The sequence below is a fragment of the Protobothrops mucrosquamatus genome, unplaced genomic scaffold (genome assembly GCF_001527695.2).
Source record: "Protobothrops mucrosquamatus isolate PMUCROS unplaced genomic scaffold, P.Mucros_1.0 scaffold53, whole genome shotgun sequence".
Classification (NCBI taxonomy): domain Eukaryota; kingdom Metazoa; phylum Chordata; class Lepidosauria; order Squamata; family Viperidae; genus Protobothrops; species Protobothrops mucrosquamatus.
This window is the reverse complement of record NW_015386434.1, coordinates 567,424-578,092: the sequence shown is the minus strand read 5'-3', so window position 1 is coordinate 578,092 and position 10,669 is coordinate 567,424.

Here is a 10,669-nt window from a genome sequence, read left to right as displayed (position 1 = left end):
TTTGTCCGAAATGGTATAGGGTTTCCTGCCTGAGCAGGGGGTTGGACTAGATGACCTCCAAGGTCCCTTCCAACTTTACTACTACTACTACTACTACTACTACTACTACTACTATTATTATTATTATTATTATTATTATTATTATTATTATTATTATTATTATTATTATTATTATTATTATTATTATTATTATTATTATAAATGTTTTATAGATGGCACTTGCCACCAGCAAGATTAACAAAAATATTTAAAAATATGTTGGATAAATGTTGGAAATGTAATCACAAACCAGGTACTTATTCTCCTTTATGGTGGACATGTGTCAAAGCAAAGAAATATTGGACAAAAATACATACTTAGCTAGAAAAGATGCTGGGGAAACATGTAGACTTTAAAACTGATTTTTTCTAATAGTATAATGCCAGAAAAGCTTGATAAACAAAGTATATATTTGATTTTGCACGTGACAACAGCAGCAAGAATTGTATTTGCACAATATCGGAAAAATGAAGAAATACCATCGGAGGAAGAAATAATTAAAAAATACTAGATTGTGCAGAAATGGAAAGACTTACTTTGAGAGTGAAAGAAAAAGAAGAAACAGAATATTTTCAAACTTGGGACTTATTTTACCAATGGTTGGAAAAATGAACTAGGGATTAGGAATTTAATTTGTATTAGTGAATGATATACTCAGACAAGATGTTTATGAATAAGCACTGTTGAATTGCATTAAAAAATTAATAAAAACTTTTTAAAAAGTGGAAGAATGGAAGAATTTAGAAGAATGGAAGAATTTAGGCTACTCTCGCGTATGATCCCACAACATGTTTATGAAGTTTTTGAGCTGAGTTTCTGCAGTCTTCCAACCATGAGCAACCGAAAGAATTGGGCTGGCACACTGTGATAATCTCCCCCCAAATCAAAACACGGTTAACAGCAGTCAAGTTTTGTTGCAAATGCAGCTGCTAGCTCTTAAACTCACTTGGTTGAGTGTGTTTGGCCAACAATCTGTAAGTATGTCCCTTGGGTTGGAAAAGGATGGTGTGATGGAGAGAAACACAGATAGGGAGATCCATGTCCATCTACCCATCCTTGTTCATGCTGGTCCATGTAAGGATTCATCCTGCTTGACCAAGCCCTCCATTGACTAATGGATAAATAGAAATAAATAGGCATGCTGGATTCATGTTTACCTTCTTGCTCCATTCTGGGATTCTCGCCATTTTCTGCAGATTCCTCTCTCCCGACACACCAATACATTCTTGGCGCTTGACAGAAAGTTTTAAACCATCAAAAGTCCAACACATCTAAGATCAGAAACATTGTCTGCAAAGCCAGACCAGTGTATCCATCTTCAAAGCATCAGGCTATACATCACAGCTCAGAAGGGAATGGTTCTGTTTAAAAAAGAGAGAGAGAGAGAGAAGAGAGTAATCCAAATTAATTTTCCTTTATTAAACAAATCAACAGAGAACAGTAATAGTGAGGATTAAAGTGTTTTTTTTTTAAAATGCGAATCTAGTTTACTTCAGGAACATGGGATTTAAATATATTACACTTTCTCTGAAGTGTTTTAGCCCCCTGTTCCTGGAAATCATTTTAGTGTGTTGTATTAATATTAATACATTGGAATGAATTGGTTTTCCTGAATTACTGTATGGGTTTTGTACTCTCTAGCTGCTTAAATAGTTTTGAGGCTTACTTCCAGCCTCAAATTCAAATATATTACGTCTTCCCTGAAGTATATTTTAGCCCCATATTTCTGGAAATCACATGGAATCTATAAAAATATATATATATCAAAAGCTAAGAATTATGATGGAGAAAGGAAACAACAGGGCAAATAGGCTAGACATTCTGATCTATTGCATAAGAAATTTCAAAAATCAGAGTTTAAATAGAAAAAAATAGTTCAGAACATCAATCACACGGACCACTTCTGTTTAAGCCTCAAGTCAAGAAAGATTGGACCTTATCTAAATCTGCTCTTCAAGCTTAAAAGCTTTGGACCTTTTTAGCGAACTTCCAAGAATTTACAGCACTGTTTTGCAGATAACCGATAAAAATGCCAAATCTTTGCCACCCCCTTCAAGAGCTTTGCTTTTGCAGTTCCCCTTTCGTTATGCAAATGCCCGCACACTTCATCAAACAACAGAGCAAATGCTTAGAGGCTCAAAGGCTATGCAGCTCATGCTTTTCCAAACGGCCTTGCCAGACGCTGAAACTTCTGCAGGGAAGACGCATCAAATACCAATCTTAAAAAGGACTCAAAGATATTCCCCGTAAGACCACTACAATATGAGGTGTTTGGTAACCAAGATCTTTCTTTTGGCTTTGTGGGACGGGAATGATCTGCAGCACTCAAATTATTTTTCAGGGGCTCCCAACTCTAACCACAACAGCTCAACACTTCCTGCCATTTGGAGATCCCTAACGGTCACAAAGTGGTCACGTAAACCTTAAATGAGGTTACTCTGCAGTAGTCAGAATACAAAGAAACCCCTTTAAACTCTCTGCCCTCAATTCAAAGGAGGGAAAACAGAAAAGCTGATCCACTTTGCACTATATTTCTCCCAACCCATATTATATATGGACCTTGGCCATCAGCCCTGGATTTGGGGAACCAAAACTTTTCACCTCTCATCCAAGAAGCGTCTTCAGTTCAGAAGCTGAAGAACTGAAGAAGGATCTTGAACGAGAAGCGAAACATCCTCAAGGAAAAACAAGAAAGTCCAGTTGCTTTTTGAAAAAGCACCTTTGGGACAACCATAACCTGGATGACTGAGTATCTCCACAGACAAAACCTGCTATTGTTAAACTCCAAGACTGGGTTAACTAAGGATGTTTAGCGCATCAGTGATCATGTGGTTATGGGTTCAGGCTACACTATTACAACAAGGAAAAATAAATGAAAACAGATTTCTCTGTTTATATACAACTGAGTTGTTACTCGTAATCCATACAACAGACTGTATAGAGTAAGCCTGTTTCATCTTCACCATTTTGCAAATAAAGGCCAAAGACACAGAGAGAAAACTTTTGGTTCTGGGTTTGGCAAAGACAGTCATTCTGGTTTATTGAATAATTCACTGTCGAAAACAAATTTGGGTTAGCCTGATCAGCATGAAACAATCTGGTAAATTTGGCTCCCTCAAAATGTCCCCTGGATCCCTGCATGAAATACATCATTTCAAGGCTATTGATCTAGGTATCCAGCCATAGGTTTAGTCATTCCAGTGACTAATACATAATTCAATTCTGTTCATCATTTTATTCATCACTCATACTCTTTGTTTTTAAAATAATTTACTGTTCTGGTAGTTTATATTTTACAGGTATATGCTGCTTTTGTGAATTTTTATGTACTAATGCTGTATTCTGTCACGCCATGCAAAATAATAAACTTAGTAAATGCAACCTGCAGGTGAGATTACATCCAAGTTTCTTCCTATACATTTCCTAGGTTAGGAGAATTTTTACCAACCCCAGGTTCGGTTTGTCAAGGTTACAAAAGGCTGAATTACGATCTCAGCAACTAAGTGGTGTTGAGTTTGAGAAAGCAGTGAGTACACAAACACACACACCTCTTGATCAAATATCTACCTGTTCTTTATCTCATTTATATGTTCGGTCATGAGTTGAACTATAACTTTAAGATCTGTGACTCAGAGATGGTTCAACCAATAGGTGACAAAGCCTGGAAGTGGGAGACAGAATTTTCAGGCAGGTATTCTATCCTTCTCAAAGTCCAGCTGTAGTAGCTCTGATAAAGTAAAGTTAAAGGTTTCACTGTTAGATATGTCCGATTCTAGGGCACGGTGCTCATCTGTGTTTCTTGGCTGAGAAAGCCAGTGTTGTCTGAAGATGCTTCCATGGTCCTGTGGCTAGCATGACTACATGTCAAAGGTGCATGGAACACTGTTACCTTCTCACCAAAATGGTACCTATCAATCTATTCACATTTGCATGCTTTGACACTGCTAGGCTGGCAGGAGCTGGGAGCTTACCCCATCTTGCGGTGCTCAGGTCTCAAACCCAGGCTGTCAGCTCTCCAGCTGACAAGCTCAGTATCTTTAACCACTGAGCCATTGTGTCCCTTAGCTCTGATAAGGGGTGCCACTTAACGTGATCAGAAGTTAAGGCAGAGTCACAAGAGAACAAAAGTAAATAAACCATAGTTTGTATTCTGAAAGATATCCTTGTTCCAACTATTCTGGAAGACAAAAAAATACATTTATTCTTTGATAACAGCTCAAGATAGAATTTGCTTCCAACTTGGCTAGTCTAGATCAAAGTTAGAGGTCCAAAAACTTGTAGCATTTTCTTCTGTTATTACTGGACTGTTCCTTTTTTTAAAGTTCTAGCTTGCTTTCCATCAGATCTTTGTTTTTCAACTGATACTCTGGTACAAGCTCTACCCTCCCTGGATTGTTTTTGAGTTAAATTGATTTGTTTTTACTTCACGCTCTCTTTGCATTTTTTAAAAAACTGTACTTCTATAAAACTCAGTTCCTCCAAATATGCCAACGCTGGGATCTTCCCTCTTCTTTCTCATTGGTCTGCTCCGTCTTTTCAGTCATGACCTAAATTTTGTCTTAAAGGGATTGGCTCAGAAATGAGTTTACAATTTTACGGGAAGACGAAGTATATCACGGTGCACAAAACACCCTTTCATCACCAGTGTGAAAGCACTGGATATGTTTATATCAGAATATATTTTTTTTCTCCTAGCAAGCTATTTTATAGAATTCAGCCAGGATTTCTTGGGAGACTTGTTTGATCTTCAAAATGAGCTGGCTTGGAGAAAGTCAGAAGTAATATTTTCCTGCATTCAAATTTGCAGGAGTTGCAAATTTGCAGGAATTGACAAGGAAACAATGGATGGAAACTAAGCAAAGAGAGAAGCAACCTAGAACTAAAGGAGAAATTTCCTAACAGGGAGAACAACTAATCAGTGGAACAGCTTGCCTCCAGAACATGGGTGCTCCACCACTGGAGGCTTTTAAGAGGATTGGACAGCCATTTTTCTGGAATGGTCTAGTATCTCCTGCCTGAGCAGTGGGTTGGACTAGAAGACCTCCAAGTTCCCTTCCAACTCTGTTACTCTCCTTCATTTGTTCTGAGCCTATCCTGCAATGCCCCAAACTAGGATAGCTAATAAGATACTTAAAAATGAAGACATTATTTTAAAACAAGATGTTGCAAAGAAGAGGAACGACAATTATTTGCCTTGCAATGGAAATACATAATGGAAATATGTAAACACAATTAGAAAAAAAATCAATATTTCAAATTATTTTTGAACATGCAAAAATACAACTTCCTGGACTGATTCAGCTACCCATCCCTGAAGCAGCTCCTTATACAAAGAAACACAGCATATCAAGAAGAATCTTGCAATATATTTTACAGTTATAAATCTGCTGGGAAATCCTAAAACCCTGGAATTTTAAGCAATGAAACAAGGTTTCTGGGCACTTTTCCCAGGGTTGAGAAGCGGCAAATAAACATGGATTTTGCAAACAACATATGGAATGTATTGTTGGTCTTAATCATACATGGAGCAGGCCTACAGGAATCTATGAGATTTAAAAACATCATGACTTACTAAAACCCACTCAAACTCATAGTTTACTCAACAGAGCTACTTAAACCATGGTGTTCCAACTGTGATTCAATGAAAGTACACTGCTGGTATGACATAAGGTACTTAGAAAGAAGTATATCTGGGCTACAAAAATCAAGTTAAGAGCAAGATGGCAGCAAAGAAGTCGAGAAACTGCTGCTTTTTAGAGGTAATTTGAGACTGGATAGCCACTTGTCTGAATGATACAGGGCAGGGGTCCCCAACCCCTGGTCTGTGGACTGGCCCTGGGCCGCAGCATGTCAGAAACCGAGCCGCACAAACAAGCGAAGACCCATCCACAGGATGCAGGCAGCACGCAAAACCACGCCCCCTCTCTCCACAGACCCGAACCCTGGTGCCCAAAAGGTTGGGGGTTGCTGATGTAGGGGGTTGGACTAGAAGACCTCCAAGGTCCCTTCCAATTCTGTTACTCTCTGTTCTGTGTTCATCAGAGGCTCAAAAAAGTTTCCCCAAAGAGATTCTCCATTTTTGAAGCCTTCCTAAAGCTGCTCCCTCCCCAAAGACTTGTAACGTCGTCTTCCTGTCCTATCCCTTTAATATCAATTCAGCATGCAACTCTGCAAGCCTAAAGGAAAGCCTTGACTGGGAAATCAAAAAAGGAAGCCAAGGCATGCTTTGTCTGCTCCCTTGACAAGCGTGGATATACTGTCAACAGGCAAGTATGCCAGACATCCCAGACAAAAACAGAAGCACGGTGCGCTTTCCCACAAGCTGCTGGGCGCTTCCAAACAGGTCCGATTTCGCCCCGTGGAACTTTCCAGTTACAAGAGCGGCTGTCAAGTCAGCACGTTGGAGAGAGAAAAGTCAAGGCGATGGGCTCCTAGGTACGCTAACCTGGCCTTACCTGCCAGTGGCAGCTGCAGAAAGGGAGAGTGGTGGAAGCGAGGAGGAGAGGAAGAGAAAGTGAAGTCTCACACCCCCCCCCCAAAAAAAAAGTGAGGCGGAAGGGCAGAGCTGGCACTTCAGCCTGCCTGAAGGCACCCAGATCTGAACTAGAGGGAGAGCCCGACGAACACGCAACGGCGGCAGATGCAGACATCTGCAGGGTGGTCGTCTGGATTGGGGCAACGCCAAGCCTGCCTGGCCCGAAGCAGCGAGGTTGGGACAGCACCGGAGAGGGGAAGCCTCGCTTGCAACTTTTGGCACCGGGCAAGCCAGCCTCCGGGTCCCGCCAGCCTCGCCCAGATGCGCGGGAGGCCAGTGGGATGGTGGCGCGCTGGAGACCGGCGAATCTGGAGGGTCCCCGCCTCCGCCCCCCTCTCATTTCCTCCCCCCTTCCTCCAAGTCTTGGGAACTGCGCTGGGCTCCTCCTCCCGTCCTTAGAGACGCCTCCAACGACCGCAATCCTGAATACTGTACTGGTTACCGACCGCGCCACGAGGCTTCCAGCCTGCGCGCACTTACCGGGGCCTCGCTCCCCACGCGCCCTCCATCTGGGCCGGCTTGCGGGGACCCTCGGCGCGCCTTCGCCCTCTGGGGGCTTGGAAAGGGACCAAAACCGCTGGCGCTGCCTGCGCGCTGGGGAAACGGAGCCAAACCCGGAGTAGGAGGAGGAGAGGAGGAGGAGGAGTAGGAGGAGGAGGAGAAGGAAGGAGGCGCGCTCGGCTTCCCTGCTTAAGCAGCCCCGCCACTTCCTCGATTGCCCGGCCGGGGGAGGGGTCTTCCGGCTCGGCAAGGCGGGTCTGAGTGGCCGCCTCCGGCTTCTAGGGCGGCGCAAGGCGAGGACGGGCGGTGCAACCGTGGAAGTTCCGCGGCAGGCGAGCCCGGGCAGCAGCGCACCCAGCTGGGTCTGGAGAGGAGCCTGAGCGCCGGGAAGGGCGGCGAGGGTTTCTGCTCAGCGCGCGCGCCAGCCTGGGTTTCCACCAAGCGTCCCCTCCTTTTGTCCATCCCATCCACTGGTTTGATCCCCAGGCATCACTGAACGACTTTTCCTGGTTGAGCAGGGGGTTGGACTAGAAGACCTCCAAGGTCCCTTCCAACTCTGCTCTTCTGGGATTTCTTAGCATCCGCGCGCTCTGCCTGCCTTCGTGTTTGTTTCTTGATTTTGCGAAGGAATCCTTTGCGCTGGATTTATTTCTCCACCACCCCCACCACCCCCGGACAGAGAGGACTGCTGGTTTGAAAGAGGGGTCAAAGAGGCCATCAATGTGAAAACTGAACAGCCCTGTCTCAGTAGAGGGGGAGGGATAGGACATCATCTATCTGTGTCTACAACACAGTCCTTTCCAAGTAGGCTCCACACCGATTTGCACCACTCAGATGACCCTGAGGACACAGATAAACCTCCAGGTAGCATTAAAAGAATGCAAATGAGCAGCTGTCTGCAAGGAGTATAAATCTCTCCATTCCCCCCCATCCAGTCAGAGCTGAAGAAGCTTCTTGGATGAGAAGCGAAACGTCTTCAAAGAAAAAACAAGAAAGTCCAGTTACTTCATGAAAGAAACATATTTGGATTGCCTTCTGCTGATTTGGAGAATAGGTTGACTTCTTCTTTGGGACAGCCCCATAGATATTGGAACACTGCTATCATGTCACCCTAGTCTTTCTTTTCATTAAACTAGACATATATCCAATTCCTGCAACCGTTCTTCATGTGTTTTAGCCTCCAGTCCCCTAATCATCTTTGTTACTCTTCTCTGCATTCTTTCCAGAGTTTCAACACCTTTTTAAATATTGTGTTGACAAAAACTGGATGTGGTTTTCCAAGTGTGGTCTTACCAAGGCTTTATAAAGCAGTACTAATACTTCATGTGATCTTGACTCTATCTTTCTATTAATGCAGCCTCTGTTAATCCAGAGGCCATTAAACCCTTCTAATTAAGAATAAATAAATGGGTTATTTATTGCATGATTTTCTGTGATGTAAGTAATCCAAAGCCTAACATAGCTTCAAAAAGTCCATATATTTGGAGGTTAAACGAGTTAAAGAAGCGTTAGTGAAGGTTGTAAGCAACTTTTCAAAACTGCGATAGTTTTGCCGCTCTGCAAACAGATCAATTTGTAAACGTAACTTAAAAGAAAACGTTGGCTGTCAGTGGATTTGCAAGACCTCAAGTCAGGCCATTCTAGGAGAAAAATAAATTTAATTCCTGGCAAGGGAAGCGTAAATACATTGTGTCCACGTAAACCCATTAAAAACCTTTCAGTCAACGTGAATCAATCTTTCTCTTATTTGTAATGCATTGTTTACAATCAAAGCAAGAGAAGTGAGAATTGTGGAGAACGTTACAACTAAATGCAGGAGTTCTTATGAGCAGCGAGCAAATCAAAAAGGCACCACTGCAATTATTTCTTCCAGGGTTAAGTCAGTTCCCATGTTGCTGCTCTTGGCAGCTAACAGATGCCGGCTGCTGTGGATGATTGCCCCAGGAAAATGTAGCCTAGAGCTCTGGAAATCTCCTTGAGTGATCATCAACTTAGCAATTGCGCAAAAACTGAAATGTCAAGTTCTGGTTCTTAAGACATACAAGTGATCGAGTTGAATGCCCCCCTGCCCCACACCTTCTAAATTCATGGCAAAGCTTCTAAAGTCTCCGTATCACTGACCTTTTCTTTTTCAATTGAGAATAGAGCTGGAAGGGACCTTGGGGGTCTTCTAGTCCAAGCCTCCTCCTCAAGCAGGAGACCCTAGACCAGGGGTAGGCAACCTTGGCTCTTTTATGAAGCAATGGATGGAAACTAACCAAGGAGAGAAGCAACCTAGAACTAAGGAGAAACTTCCTGACAGTCAGAACAATTAACCAATGGAACTACCTGCCTCCAGAAGCTGTGAATGCTCCAACACTGGAGGTTTTTAAGAAGAGGCTGGACAGCCAGTTGTCCGAAATGGTGTAGGGTTTCCTGCCTGGGCAGGGGGTTGGACTCGATGACCTCCAAGGTCCCTTCCAACTTTATTATTGTTATTATTACTTCCAGAATTCCTGAGCCAGCATGGCTCAGCTTGGAAACCTCTCCCTTTCCCCTCAGCATGGCTGGCTCAGGAATTCTGGGAGTTGAAGTCCAAGAGTCATAAAAGAGCCAAGGTTGCCTACCCCTGTCCTATACCATTTTGGACAAGTGGCTGTCCAGTTTCTTCTTGAAAACCTCCAGGGATGAAGCATCCTTCCATCCTTCCTTCCTTCCTTCCTTCCTCCCCTCCCCTCTTTTATATGGCCCTCCACAAGCGCATTGAGAGTCTTACAAGACTGCACATTCAGACCTGCAGAATGATATCAATAGACCAGATTAGGAAACTAAAGTTATGAAAGCTTTCACTACTTTTTCCTGTAAAGATTCAGTAACAGAATGTGTCTCTCCCTTCCCTGCCATTATTCTCAAGAGAACTTGGCAGGGTCAAGACTTTTTATTTTTTTTTCTTTTCCTTTTCCTTTTCCTTTTCGAGTTTGCATTGTTTTTTTTTAGTATTGTTTTAAAAAAATACATATATATTTTTTAAAAAGTTCCATTTTGCAGTATCTCCCCTTAAGTACAAGCAGGCTGGAGCATAAAAATTATATTTTATTAACTGTAGTGCTACTATTACAAGAGATAGCTTTTAAAATAGGCAAATTATTTCCATGTACAATCAGCAATAAAAAATTCATTAGATTAATTGCATTCTAATTTATAAATATATATATTTATATTTATATTTAAACATTTACTGATAATATTTCATATCAAAAGACAGCACTAACATGCAATGAAATAATATAAAGACTCTACAGGGCTGTACTTTACAATTAGTGCCTAACGTTTTAATTTCCAAAGTGTAAAAAAACAAAAAGAAAGAAAGAAAAATTCAGTGTGTACAAAACCATAATAAAATACGGTTAACCACCAATAATTACAAGACATTGAAAAAGCGTGAAATCACAACAAAGAATATATTTATTTCAAAAAGGAGTCTATAAAAAAATAAACTAATGATTCCAGATTGCACTGTAGACAGTGGTCATTAAATGCACAAGAGAGAGGCAATCACTTGTATCTGTCTTATATTGCTTTTTTTTTTCACCATCCAGAAAGGGGAGGGGGGGG